Raw genomic sequence first — 14,945 nt, 5'->3', positions numbered from 1 at the left:
GAGAAGAACTTGGCTCTCATGCAAGCAACAAGCTGAGCGCGGAAGCATATACAATGGTGGGCCCGTACTTAAGTGGATGTGAGGAGGATTATAAAAAAGATGGTGGGACATGATTAAAACTAGCAATAAAAAGTTTTTATAGACAAATAAGAGACAACTTACTTTATAACTTGGCTCTTACAACTTGGATAATAGTTAAACACTTGGCTTTATTATTGGTCTTGCTCTTAGTCCACTTATATAGTAGTTAGCTCTTCACTATTAATATATGACCCACTTTCTTCTCTCATAAATTTTAGCTCTTCACTATTAATATATAACCCACTTTCTTCTCTCATAAATTTTCTTGGTTCTTATGCATAATCTAGATGTAAACTTAGCCTACTTTCATTCTCTCTCTTATCTTTCCTGCACCTCAGCATTCAGCCCACCTATAACATTATTATACTTGCTCGTATATATCAATAGCCACCTATTATATAGGTGGGCCATTAGAAGGTTGTAAGTGATATAGCAACACTATATAGCCAGCAGCTGACTGCATTATTAGCCATACTCTAAGCCAATCTCTAAAGTGGTGTAAAAATATTCCAGGAGCAGCACCAAACAATAGAACAAAGCAAAACTGACCAATGCATGGAACTAATAAGGAGTTTATGGTATCTAGCTTTTATCATTTTATTATATGTATTCTTTTTCTACTTTGACAAAAAAAATCAACAAGCTTTGATTATTTGTTTCATTCTAGTTTGCTCTTCCCTGGGCCACAAATGAATGCATGGTCCATGTTTTGTCATCATCTTATTCTTTGGTATATTTGTATGTAAAAGTCAAACTTCCATTGTCGAAAGATGACGAAATATGTAAGAAACATGGACCCTAGCAAGGGTTTTGTAATTAACATAATCAATGGGACTAACAATGTTTGCTAGTATACAAGAAATTAATTTCATGGATGTGAAGTGATGGACTTGGGATAGGCTATGATGAAGATCAAAGAATCACCCACCCGTTGAAAGACCTTCAAGGACCTTAAAGGAACAAGTGTACATGTTGAAAGACCTTAAAGAAAATTGAATGTAGAACAAGTGTACATGTTGAAAGACCTTAAAGGACATGCAAAGCGCCCAAGACATCAAAAGAAAATTGAAGCTATTGAAGCCGAGACAAAGAGATGAATGAATTGGTCTTGTCTATAGGTTTGGATCTTCTCACATTGATATAATATCAGCTCAAAGATGTAGATCTCTTCATTAGCTTTCAAACAAGTCTAAGGTCATCAAAATTGAAGTTTGAAGCAAAGACTTACACCCAAAATATGAAATTGTATCATGTTGAAAAAGAGGCAGTATCTCCGGCGTGTCTTCTCAAATTGGCATGACATCAGTTCAAGGTTGTAGAGCTCTTCATTATTCCAAGAAGTCCCAGATCATTAAATTGGAGTTCAGAGCAAAAGGTTATGCACAAAATATTATTTTTGAAACAAGGTTATGCACAAAATATGAAAGTGTGCCGTGTTGAAAACTGAGCATCAGAAAGCTCCAGTACTAAATACTAGTGCCCACTAGAAAGCTTCGATGCTAGAACTCCGGTGATCGCACTAGAAGTAGAGGTGATATTTATCTGTCCAACAGCTAGTTTCTGCGATGGAAAGCTCCTATGCTACTCTTCCAAAGCTCTGGTGCTCACTGCAAAGTGTGTAATGGCTAATTTCTTGGCATGGGTCTATTAGCCATTTGAAGTGTTAGAGCTTGGAGGAGATAGTAGAAGTGTTGATGCACTCTTGTATGTGATCTAGCCACCAAGCGCATAAGAGAAGATTAAGGAAATTAGAAAAAGTATTAGGCCAAAGGGCCTCTAGTCCAACTGGTTAGAGCGTCCCGGCGGCACTCCTCATTTCCTGGGTTCGACTCCCCGTGGGAGCGAATTTCAGTCTGGAGTTAAAAAAATCCCCTCGTCTGTCCCACGTCAAAGCACAGGTCTAAGGACCGCCCTGGTCTCACAGGGCGACGGTACCGTTGTGTAAGGGTGGGGCAGGGGTTCCGGGGTTTTCTGGGCCTGCGTGAGAAGGTCTTCTTCTTAATGCAATGCCTGGTGGTGGTCATACCCTCACAGGTCCAGTTTTTTAGAAAAAAGTATTAGTTGGTGCTTAGACTAGTTTAGACTGCACAAGTGCTTTGCTTTAGGTGCTAGCCAAAAGTTTGGTGAGGTTTGCACACCTCTTTGCTTTCGATGCTTGCATGCACAAAGATTGTACATACCGGGAATGTAATATTGCGATATCACACCAACCGCGTTTGCGGTGTGGACAGCCGATGATATACAAGGGACGAGAGGCTCTTGGCGTTTTCGCCGAAGCTCTCCATAGTGAAGACGACAGGGAACAATCTAAGAGAGCAAGACCCACTAGCATGTAGAAAAGGCTCATGGGCTATCCATAGAAGTTACCCGATCGAGAGCTTGGCCCTTGCAAAGGCCTCGAACGAGAACTAGTGGAAAACACAAGCTTTTCGATATCAGAAAGAATCGTCATGTGAAAATTTATATTCCTAACTTATTTACGTTTCCACATTTACCCCCGCTTCTTCATGCAGAGGGACTAGTCTCATGACTTCCCACTGGACGAGGGGTGCACCCACTCACTCATCAATTACGGCCAAATTGATGTTTCCGTGAAAACGGAAACAAATTCAATTAGTCACAGCAAACGAGCAGAGGCCTTAAGTCGCCGTTAGATGACTGAAGTCGCATTGCCCAATAGAGCAAGAAGGGTAGAGAAGATCTCATAGTGGAGATCGAGTAGAGATATCCCGTAGGCTTTGCTATGGAATAAAGACAAGGAAGAAGTTGCATAGAGGAACAAGTTGCGTAGAGTGACTCCTTTACTAGCTATTACTTTGTATTTCTTGGTGCCTTTCTGTATTCCTTGTGTCTTTTCTAGTTTAGTTGTTAACTGCAGGAAACATAGACGTTCCTCGCTCTAGAAACATCCACATTCTTGATTTGAAAACATTTCCATTCCAACATTATAAAATATCGCTGTAAGTCCCGTTCCTGTCTAGCTGGCCACGTTCCTCGCTGTAGAAACATCCACGTTCTTGATTTGAAAACATTTCCGTTCCGACATTATAAAATATAGCTCTAAGTCGCGTTCCTGTCTAGCTTGCTAAGTTAATAGGACTACCCCCTCGAGAGGCAATTGTTGGCAACCCGTAGCCACCCCATTAGTAGCACCGGTATCTTCCTAGTGCAGTCAGTTATATATCTAATGACTACTTGTCAAGTGAGATCACCAAGGGGTCTCTTTGAAAGGACACTGTTTCATAACACGTCTACGAAGGGATGTCAGGATGTCCTTCATTATTCAACACGAGATGGCAGCAATTGTGTTTATATATACATATATATATATATATATATACATACATATATATATATATATATATATATATATATATATATATATATATATATATATATATATATATATATATAAAGAATAAGGTGGGTGAAAGAAGACGCACCAAAATTCGCTCACAGTTTCCTACGGAGTACTACACATCAGGATGTGATCTATATCCAACTCATAAATGAAAGCACAAACTTCCCTTCTTCCTCCACCAATTGCCTGTACTCAGACAAGTCCGTTTCCCTTCTTCCTCCATCAATTGCCTGTGCACTAGTCCTTTTCTGCGGACTGTGAAATCAATTTCGTTTCAGCTGAAATAATAACCAATTTCATTTCAGCTGAAATAATAACAAAACAACTGCAGTACTTTGAGTTTATAAAGATTTTCCAAATTTTCTCAAAAGCCACTTTCACTAATGTAAGAAACTAGTATACCAACATATAGACACAAATATATTGATCTAAACAGAAAACTTGATTCCACATTAAGAGTTGACGAATGAAACACAATCAGCTGATGCAAAAGAACTTTGGACTGAAGACAGCAGACGCAGAAGAACTTTCAGTCATTAAACTTCCCAGCTTCCCAGCTCAATGCACAACTTCCCAGTTCAATGCACTGGTCAAGCTAGCATCACTAAACATCTCTAACCAAAAGGACCTTCTCTAACCAAAAAGACCTCAGCAGATCCATAAGTTCTTAGGACCACAGCCAAGCCTTGGCGTTCCACCATCTGCTGCAGGTAAAGAACGAAACGGCTTGCCAAAAGGACCGCAGCAACGATTTGGTGTTCCATGCTGCAGTAAAAGAACGAAATGGCTTGCACCATTTTTGCAATTTTACAATCACTGTTAGCCTCTCAGCCTGGACGAAAAACATTAAAGAACAAATTAACGTTGTTAATCGATGATTACATGCGTCGTGCGGATGAAGGCAATGCTCCAGCATGCATGGAATGAAGTATGCCATATTGTCATGCCATGTCTACAAACTTTCCTCGGAAAAATGCCATGACATGATGGAATGAATCATCCAAGATTACCAAATTGTTAGTAAACCAGAGAAACCACCTTAACTATTACACACAAAATGTTGCAACTACACATAGGGAAATACATAATAATAGTACTACAAAGAGTAATGTCCATGACAAATGCCAAATGCACATCTACAAGACATCTAGGATGGCCTTCACAAGCTACAAAGATAAGATTAAAAAAAGGTAACACCAACATGTTTTGGTGACAATGCATGTCTACCAGATGATGATCATGACCCAGAACCTCCACCTAAAATAGATGATGATCATGTCCCAGATGCTCCACCAAATGAAGATGATGATGTCACATGAGAGAGAGCGCATTTAGCAGAAGTATGCAGATCATAAATAAGATGTGGTAGTATGAAATCCATGATGGCATGCTAAAGTTCAAGATACATCCCCCTCAGGCTGCAATCAGTTTGCAGGAGCCCCATTCAGAATGCTCGCAAGGCCACCAGCTGAATCCTTCCTTCGCCCAAAGGGATTCTTTGAAAACGTACAAGATGTTAAGGAGTGCCAAAATGTGATACAAACCAAATTAGAATGAAGGAAATGGATGTGTGTATATCTAAGTTCTAAAAACATGAAGTAGGCACGTATAGATATAAGGGTGGATTGTTATTATGAAGAGATTATTAAATTGAAAATCAAGATATAGGTCTGAATCAATTTAAGAATCCAACATTTTTTTCAATTAATAAAAGGATATTGAATTCGCATTCCACCACGACCAGAACTAGGAATAACAGCACCCTGCAGAGTTTGGTGTACGGACGTAGCAGCATTCACATCCTGAAAAAAGGAGAAGGCCTTGAGACATGTGATTGGGAAACAAAGGTATTGTCTCACTTTATTAATCAGTAATGAAAACCCGAACTACTTACCTCAAATTCAATAAAGCAAACAGTGTTCCTATCTTGACGTAACACTTTCATTTGTTTGTATCCAGGTTGCCTGCAAGAAATTGTGAAAAAGTTGAAAGAAAAAACAGATGATTGCACCGAACAGAACCAAAATACGCAGCAGCCATACACCCAGTAGGCAAAATAGAATCCACAGGTAGAATGTTGCTATTGGAAGTGCAGGTCCTTACACACTGAAGAGGCTTCGCAATTCCTCTTCGACTACAGTATCACCGAGATTACCAATGAAAAGGGTATTGCAGGGAGGATTATCCTTTGTGTTCTACAAAAGAAAATTATATTTTTCATAAGAAATTATAACCTTTAGAATCTTGGATATGAACAACTTTGAATCAGCTGTCACCGTAGACCCAAGACAAAAGTACATTACATTAAATAATGCTGCAAATATTTGCCTTTTTATATAGTATTTCATGTAACGAATGAAATTATTCAAAGGATAATAAAATATTCTACCAATTAAACTAGTCATCTAATTTCATCCAAATGTAAAGCTTTTGTGACAATCAAGCCTTAATATGCTTGCATATACACACATAAAGAAAACTTATGACCTATGAGAGATACATCAATAGAGTCAGTTCAATAAAGGTATAAAACAGTGTTGACAGCGAATCGAATAAGTTGGAAAGGAATTTGCTAGAGTGTAAATAACTGGACAATGAATATTCTTGATTGACATATCTGAAGGAACAAATTCTTAAGGCAAGTTATACCAAGAGTCCAACAGTAATTGCCAATCCAATTCTTTGTTCTCAAGTTTTCTTGAGTCCCAAGTCCCAACCAATGATATACATATCATGAAAATTACAGTGCCATAGGCTTCAGCAAAAGTAAAACTCAGTATTTATCAGAAGTTCACATAACCAAATTACCAATGATATCCAAGCGGACATAGCAAAACAGGGTGAAGGGGTCACAATTTGATATTGTTATTACACGAGCCCTGGCCTCAAATATTCTATAGATGAAACATGAATCATGCAAGTTCTTGTCATGCAGAGAAGAAACTTAATACAGAAAAAGTGCTTGTCTCACACTTTACCCCTGCTAGGCTTGTCAAGACTGGTTCCATACAAAATCATGACCATGAAAAACTAAATAAAGCAATCTTTTATTTATGATTCAGGCAACATCAACTCTAAAATTACCTGCACAGGAGCATAGGCAGTTGGACCTGTAACAGGAGAAGGTGAGGTCATAGCTACAGGGGGCACTGGATAGGCAGCATAGGGATTGTAAGGAGGTGGCGCTGTGATATAACTGAATCATATCAAGAAAGAGAAATGATAAGCCCTTGATGAATGATTAGTTACTGCATGAGAAAAAAGAATAAACACTTACCCTGGGGTTCCCCACATGGAAACAGCCTGGTGGAGGTGGATGAAATGGAGGAGCATAAGGAGAATGAGTATAATCTCCACCTGTTCGCAACCGTTTACTTTGATCCACAGCATTTGCATCAATTCCCACACCTAAAATGGTTTTAATCATTCAGACATAATAAATATGCAAAACATCGGTAGTAACCAAACCATTATTCATTATACTGGGCGCAAACAGTTATTAAAGGGGCAAACTAAGATCAAGCTAGACTGTTTTGTGCTAAGCAGTAAACCCGGCAAAAGAATTCTGGCAACTCCAACTATACTTGTTTCATGCTGCATATATGGTGAAGCCAGGGGTTCAAGGGTTTCTTCTGCATATATGGCTGTACCCCAGGGTCAAGTTTTTTTAATTAATATTAATACTATGAAGCTTTATTCAATTACTAACGAAAATAAACATATGACTATTCCACCGTTTTGTACTTGAAGCTCACATTTTTGCCATTGATCAAAACAACCTCCAGGTTACAAACGATGTGGATACCTTCTTCCAACAGCGAAGCCAGTACATGGCCCTGCCTTCCAGTTACTGCTATCAATTTGTTGTAATTAACGGAAATCTATTAAATCTCAAGGGAAAAAAAAGACTAGTAACTAGATATCATAGTCACAGGTTGCTACTTTTGAATTTGAACCAAACAAAAGAACCATGACAGCACAGGGAAGCACCACCAACCAATGAAGATCATTCCAACAACATTGTACTAATGCAACAACAAACTCTATCTATGGGGTTGGAGATTCCAATTAATGTTGTATGCTATTGGAGCGACAGCAGGGAGAACATGTGAATGACAAGTGGACAGAATCTCACCTCTCTTGACGAAGAGGTTCTTCTTGGCCATCTCGGTGTGCAGCGCCACCTTGGTCTCAGCATCGAACACCATATCCTGCAGATGACGAGGAGTGCCCGGGGTCAGATCTCATCCCTCCAAAGTCCAAACCCTCGCCCACCATCGAGAACCGAAACAAACAAACCTGGAGCGCGGCCTTGGCGGCGACGGCCTGGTGCGCGGTGGAGAAGAGCGCGAAGCCCATGGGCTGGTCGCCCTTGAAGTTGATCTGAGAGGCCTCGAATCCCGGGAGCCAGCGCAGCAGGTTGTGCAGCTCCCTTTCCTTGACGTCGGCGGGGAGCCCCGTGATGAAGATGGTGCGGACCTCGTCGGTGGCAACGGTGCCGGGCGCGCCGGGCACGGGGGGAGGCGGCGGGACGGCGACCGAGGCCGCGGCCCCCGGCGGGGGCGGCGCGGCCGCCGCGGGTGGCCACTGCTGGTGGAACGGGTGGATGCCGGCGCCAGCCATGGAATTACGCTAACCCTAGCGGAAGAGAGTGATTGGGGTTTGGGCCCTGGAGGGTTCGGAAGGAGGAGAGAGAAAGAGGAGAACAATAATGAATTGCGGATTTGGGGATGGAGATGATGAGATTGTGGCGGGGGACACGGTGGGTGGTAGGCCAGCCAGCCTGGCGCCCGCACCTGCTGCACAGGTTCTCCCGATTATTCATTTTAATTTTTTTTGGAGTAACTTTTATTCGTATAATCTGTCACGTCGGACGGATGTTTGACTAAATAAGCACTCCATTTTCTTTCGACAGAGGCTTCGGTGAAAAATTATCATTCAACAACTTTTTCTAAATGGTATCCAAATATAGCCCATCTTCTATTCTAGGTTTTTCGCTAACAAAAAAAAACGAAAATGACCCTCTAGGGTACGCATGAGATATAGAAAAATTGTTGGAGAGTGAAAAGATATAAAAAACGATTTTTATGCAAATGACTTTCCAAATGATGATTTAGAGGGTGAGATTTAGAAAGGCTATAGGAGATGCTCTAATTAGGAGTATTAAACATAGACTAATTAGAAAACTAAATCTATTAAACCTAATTAGCCTATGATTTGACGACGTGATGCTACAGTAACCATATGCTAATGATAGATTGATTAAGCTTAATAAATTTGTCTTGCAAATTAGTCTCCATTTGTGTAATTAGTTTTATAATTAGCTTATGTTTAATCTTTCTAATTAGCATCCGAACTTCCGATATGACAGGACTAAACTCCAGTACTCGATCCAAACACCCCCTTATTACATACTAAAATTGAACTATGTATCAGAGCTGGCCGTGAAGTTCTAATTTTTATAAGCACAGATAATGAATCTCACATACGCTAGTCACGAGGATAGTTTGGTAAGTAAAAAAAGAAAGAAAAAAAACAGATTGAAAAAACGCATAGCTCTCAAATTAATATTACTAACAAACGTGTCAAGCGTTGCAACGGAACCTATGATACATATAAGAATCGGACTCTACGTCATTTCTAGATGCGAGTCAATGCACTATATCTCTTCCGATCTCACTCTAGATTAATCTCTATGCAACCGAGTGAGAAGTGTTCTTGAGCTTTCTCCAGGGTGTATGTGTCAGTTGGAAGGACCAATAGAGCTTAAAACCAGGAGCACACCCACCCTCTATTTATAGCCTCGCCAACAAATGAGCCATTGGGAGCCCAAACTATAACTTTTTTTCTCACACCAAACTAACCAACAGTAATAATTCACGATCGTTTACGACCAAGCGAACAGGCTGCATGATTAAACTGAAACTAGCCATTGGATCAGAACATTCTCTGGTGCTCTAGGCTCTAGCTGAGGCACCACCGGAGAAATCCAGTGGCCTAGCCAAGCCTCTGTCAACGCACAGTCAAGCTTTGAGATCCAACGCCAAACAATTTCGATGAAGAAAAAATCTTACTCTATGCACCACCCGAGAGCTCTAGAGCGTCACCGAAAAAGTCTGGTGGCCCCATCGGAAAAAGCGTTCGCTTGTTTGAATTTTTTCTCGTGTGCACATGTGAGTGCCAAGCAACCTCTTTCTCCGGTGCCTGAAGGGAGCCATCGGATAAATCTTGTAGCAAACCTTAGCTATAGAGACCAACAACCCCTTTCTCCGGTGATGCCGAGCTCCCATCACCGCAGAGTCCGGTGCCTCCCCAGCAGCAGTAACAGTGTTAGCTCATAGCTTTTTTTTTAATGTCTCAACTCTTCACGTACACGCTAGTATACAAACACATGCACTCACTCACACCACCACATACACACACTCACACACAACCCTAGTACGCAAGCTAGACCTACACCTGAGGAAGAGGCTTGCACATGGCTGAGAGGTATCCAAAGTCTTCTAGGCTTCGCATATGACGAGCAAGTCATCCTGACCATTGTGGCGCATCAAGTGTGAGGCAACGTAATTTATATAGGAACTACTGTTCTCGGTGGAAAAATCACGCGCTCAAGCAGGCTCAAACCATGACCGGTGGCCTCCACTCTGGGAGAGCACACCAACCGAGCTACGGCTCGGTCCCTAGCTCATAGCGTTAAGTGTGTAGCCTAACCTCCGATGTTTCCCTCAGAGGAGCACCCGAATAAATCAGGTGAGTGCAGAAAACCTGCTCTAAGCCCTTCTCTCAAATTCTTTTTAAATATACTAACACCAAATATGTTCCAACTTGAACACAACACCTTTAAGCATTGAGCTAGCTTTTCAAAAACATTTTTAAAAGTATTTTCATTTGCTTCTCACTATGTCACTAAGTCTAATGCACGTGTAAAGTTAGACATCACCTAGTGACACTAGATAACCCTAGAGCTATCCTCTTAGGGCCTGTTTGATGGCGTCCACAGCTGGCCACACCGCAAGTTCGGCACACCATATTTACTTAGGCAGTCATTTGGTTTCCGGCCAGACTTACGGCGTGACAAACATGTTCAGTTGTTTCTTAGTTCATTCTGATGCCATATCTTGCCAATACTCTAGTGCCGAAAAAGAACGTCGTAGTTCAGGCGCCGCCAAAGTCTTGGTGTGGCTACCTACGGAAATGAAGCAAACAGGCCCTTAATAATACGTCTATACGTAGGTTTGATGGCGGACTAGAGGAAATGAATAGTTTTTCTAAAATTAATCGTACCAGTTAACCGAAACAAATACGAAATTAAAACTATCAGTCTAGTCAAGATTACACCCTTCTATTTATAATCCACAATCACCTTACAAAGATCTTAATAAAGCAACCAAGGTACCGAGCTAGGTAGAACTCACATAAACAATTCTAGTATGCAAGATCACACAAACATATGACACTAGTACTCAAGAACCGGGGAGCTTCTACACATAATAGTATGAAAAGCGCACAAAGCCCAAGCTCACTAGTAATGCTCAATAGAAAACTACACAATCCAAACTAAAGAGCTCAACAATTACTTAGCTATACAAACTAAGCAAAGTAACTAGCAAGGCTACTCAAGCCAACTAATTACACAAAAAAGCAACTATTTTGCTACTAAGGCAGACTAGCTACACAAGAGCAACAACACAAGCACAGTATATGAACAAGTAAATATAAGCTTGTGTACAGAGATTGCAAACTAACATGAAGATGATGGCACGGTGATTTTTATCCCGAGATTTGGTGGTTTGTCAACCACTTAATCTCCGTTGAGACAAGATCAAGGTTGTCGTTGATCCTCTAGCGGTGACCCGCAAGTCACACTTCCGAAGGTTCTTCTTTAGCTGAAAAATGTGAAGTCCTCCTGTGCAACCAGGATATTTTGCGACCAAGGCAGCAGAGACTGCGTTGTGCGAGGTTGAATCCCAACAATTATCGTTTGTTGTTTTTTTCTAAAAAAAAGAAATGCTTTTGCATCATTCATGCTAGCGAACATGGCCTACTAATAGCGAGTCCTAGCCAAGTCAAAATAGTCACTAAGCAAAAACCAATGTGCTGTGGCATAATATTTATTGTAATATCATCTTTCATCGCTTAATAAAATTTTAAGATATCTCCTAAAATAATTATAAAGTTTAGTTTGACAATAATAATAATTTGATTTTTGATGGAGGAGTGACCAAAATAAAAGTTTATAGATTTTGATGATAACCATAACTTTGTAGTTGATGATCTTTTCATTTGAAATTATTTACGGTCCCAAAATTCTGTTTGAAGTTCTCATATTTTGAAATTAAATTTTTTTAAATTGTTCAAACAAACTCGGAGGGAGAAATAACCCAAGCCAAAACTGTATATCTTGATAATACCTACAACATTTTAGTTAACGACCTTTTCATTTGAAATCATTTATGGTCCTAAAATTCTAATTGAATTCTCATATTTTGAAATTTAAGTTATCCAAATTATTCAAAAGAACTTAAATGGATAAATGACCCAAACCGAAGTTGTAGATCTCGACAAGGTCTACATCTTTATAGTTGATGACTTTTTCATTTGATATCATATATAGTTATAAAATTATGTTTGAAGTGCCCATATTTTGAAATTTAAATTTTTGGATTGTGCAAACAAAGCCAAATAGAGAAATGACCTTGTAGTTGATGACTTTTCCATTTAAAATCATTTACTATGCCAAAATTTTATTTGAAATTCTCATATTTTGAAATTTAAATTTTTGAATTGTTCAAACAATCTTAGATGGAGAAATGACAAAAACAAAGTTGTAGATCCCGATGAGGGTATACAACTTCGTGGTCGACTACAATTTAATTTAAAACTATTTACTATACCAAATTTTTGTTTGAAGTTTTCATATTTTAAAATTTAAAATTTTGAATTGTTCAAACTATCTCGGTTAGAGAAATGACCAAAGCCAAAGTTGTTAATCTCGATGAGGCCTACAACTTTGTAATTTATGACCTTTTCATTTGAAATCATTTATGGTTCTAACATTATGTTTGAAGTTCTTATATTTTGAAATCAAAATTTTTAATTGTTCAAACAAATTCGGATGGAAAAAATGACCCAAACTAACATACAATTTTATAGTTGATGATTTTTTTATTTGGAATCATTTAAGGTTCTAAAATTTTGTTTGAAGTTCTCATATTTTGAAAATCAAAATTTTGAATTGGGCTAGATTGTTATCCCTATTCCCATCCTTGTTGGGCCGACTTCCATTGTATTTCCATCCTTGGCCCATTGCAGTTTTTTATTATCTAGTAAATAGAGAAGGCACATTATGAAGCAACTTTAAAAAATATTTTTTGCACTCCATATTTTTTACATGCAATATCCTACATATATATTGATGTATAGTAGTTTTCAAAAGTTTGGAACCAATTTGGTATTTTTCACAATTTAAATGAATTTTTACATGCTTATCGAAAGTAATTCCAAATTGAATTGCGCACGCCTCTAATAAGATTTGAAAAATTCACAAAAAATATAGTTAGGCTAATACATTTGACTCTAGCCCAAATCCAAGAGATAGATGAAAAATCATTTGTTTTCTAAGAATAACCCATCCTCCTATCTCTAAATTATCGTACAATAATTTTAATAATATCTAAATTTTGTTAGAAAACTCTACAAATTGGCATGACATAATGTATTTGGTGTGTAATCATTCCATAAAAAAATAAATAATTTTAACAAAGTAAGACTACACAATGTTCACAAATGCATACATGTCATACATAGTTATAACTTATATGCAACTACTCCCTCCATTTTCTTTTATAAGGCATAGCTTGACATGAGATGGTCTCTCGAATAACATTTTTACCATAAAGTTATTTTATTCTATATTATTTATATTTATAAAGTTTTTTTTGTTTTATGATATTTATATTTATAAACTTATGATAATTGGATAGTAGATTCAAATCTAACAGTATCAAATTTATGTTGTAATATTTAACATATATTAATTAAATTATTGGTCAAAGATTTTGAAGTTTGAATCTTGATATGTGTGTGCACCTTATAAAAGAGAATGGAGGTAGTATATGAGACATGTATATATTTGTGAACAATGTATAATGTTATTTTATTATAATAAAATATTTTTAATGGAAAGCTTATGGACCCAAAATATGTTGCCTTTTGAGTTTTTGAATTTCCTGATCAAATTATGATTATAATTTTTTATGGAATTATCATAGAATAAATGTAATAATATTTAAATTTAGTTAGAAAATTCTACAAACATACATTACAACATGATTTTGGTGTATAATCATTTTAACAAAATTTCAAAAAAAATTAACAAAATGATATTGTACATTGTTTATAAATGAATATATGTCAATCATATTATCAATCAACCACCAAGATCCAATATGGCCCATATAAGGTACGATTTTCCTTATAGAAGAATCCTTGTCATTTATATTGGATAATGGGGTGTTTGGTTCTTTAGTCGCTCCTAAAATTCATGTCACATCAAATATTTAGGTACTAATAAGGAGCATTAAATATAGATTAATTACAAAACCAATTACATAGATGGAGGCTAATTTTCGAGACGAATTTTTTAAGCCTAATTAATTTGTCATTAGCACATGTTTACTGTAGCACCGTGTTGTTAAATCATGGACTAATTAGGCTTAAAAGATTCGTCTCGCAAATTAGTCACAAGTTATGTAATTAGTTTCATAATTAGTCTATATTTAATACTCCATGTATGTGTCCAAACATTCGATGTGACAGGAATTTTAGGAGTTCATGTAGAAACCAAACAACCCCTAAGACCTGTGGAGTACGTTCTTGTACTCAAGATGCTACTTCAAGTTGTTTGGAGGTGAGGACGCACGGTTACTTCTATGCCCCGATCCCTCGGCGGATTGGGAGTATTAGATGGTACGTACGTGACATGATCTTGGATGAAGGCTGAATAGTTGGTTAGCATAGATGGTGCTACCTAGGACGAATGGATTAACTAGACTAAGTTTAATGTGAGCTAGGATGATAGCGCAACTTAGTTCGGTTAATCGAAGGGTTCTGGCACTATAACACTGGAGGGTCCTACCAGATAGATAGAGTTTAAATCAGTTATAAGATTTTTGTCGATGTATTGTATAGTAAACCAGGAAAGACATCCCGCTCTATAAAAACGATCGTGGATGATTGAGACATCTAATCTATATAAAAAAAACTAATCTATTACCTTTTTTACTATTTTTGCTCTACTTTGTTATTAACTGTAAAGTGTTCTTCTTTCTTTCGTCTCAACAACGTTGGAAGATCAGACGTTCTAGCTAATTTGTGACGCCAGGGAAATCTAAAATGCACTTGCCCTAGTTCGTTCCGCGCGAGCAGTCCTAGGTCTGCACTCTGTACCGATGAAACCAGGTTGTCTGGTTTTCTCAGAAGCACTGCAAGGGGCACTTTT

The 14,945-nt window shown here is 38.2% G+C and overlaps 1 pseudogene; it reads right to left on the bottom strand.

Moving 5' to 3' along the window:
• Positions 1-3,841: 3,841 nt before the first annotated feature.
• On the bottom strand, positions 3,842-8,163 carry LOC136476254 (uncharacterized; annotated as a pseudogene).
• Between the last annotated feature and the right edge of the window lie 6,782 nt (positions 8,164-14,945).

Source organism: Miscanthus floridulus, chromosome 8, assembly GCF_019320115.1.
Source record: "Miscanthus floridulus cultivar M001 chromosome 8, ASM1932011v1, whole genome shotgun sequence".
NCBI lineage: Eukaryota > Viridiplantae > Streptophyta > Magnoliopsida > Poales > Poaceae > Miscanthus > Miscanthus floridulus.
This window is presented reverse-complemented; position numbering and strand designations above follow the sequence as displayed.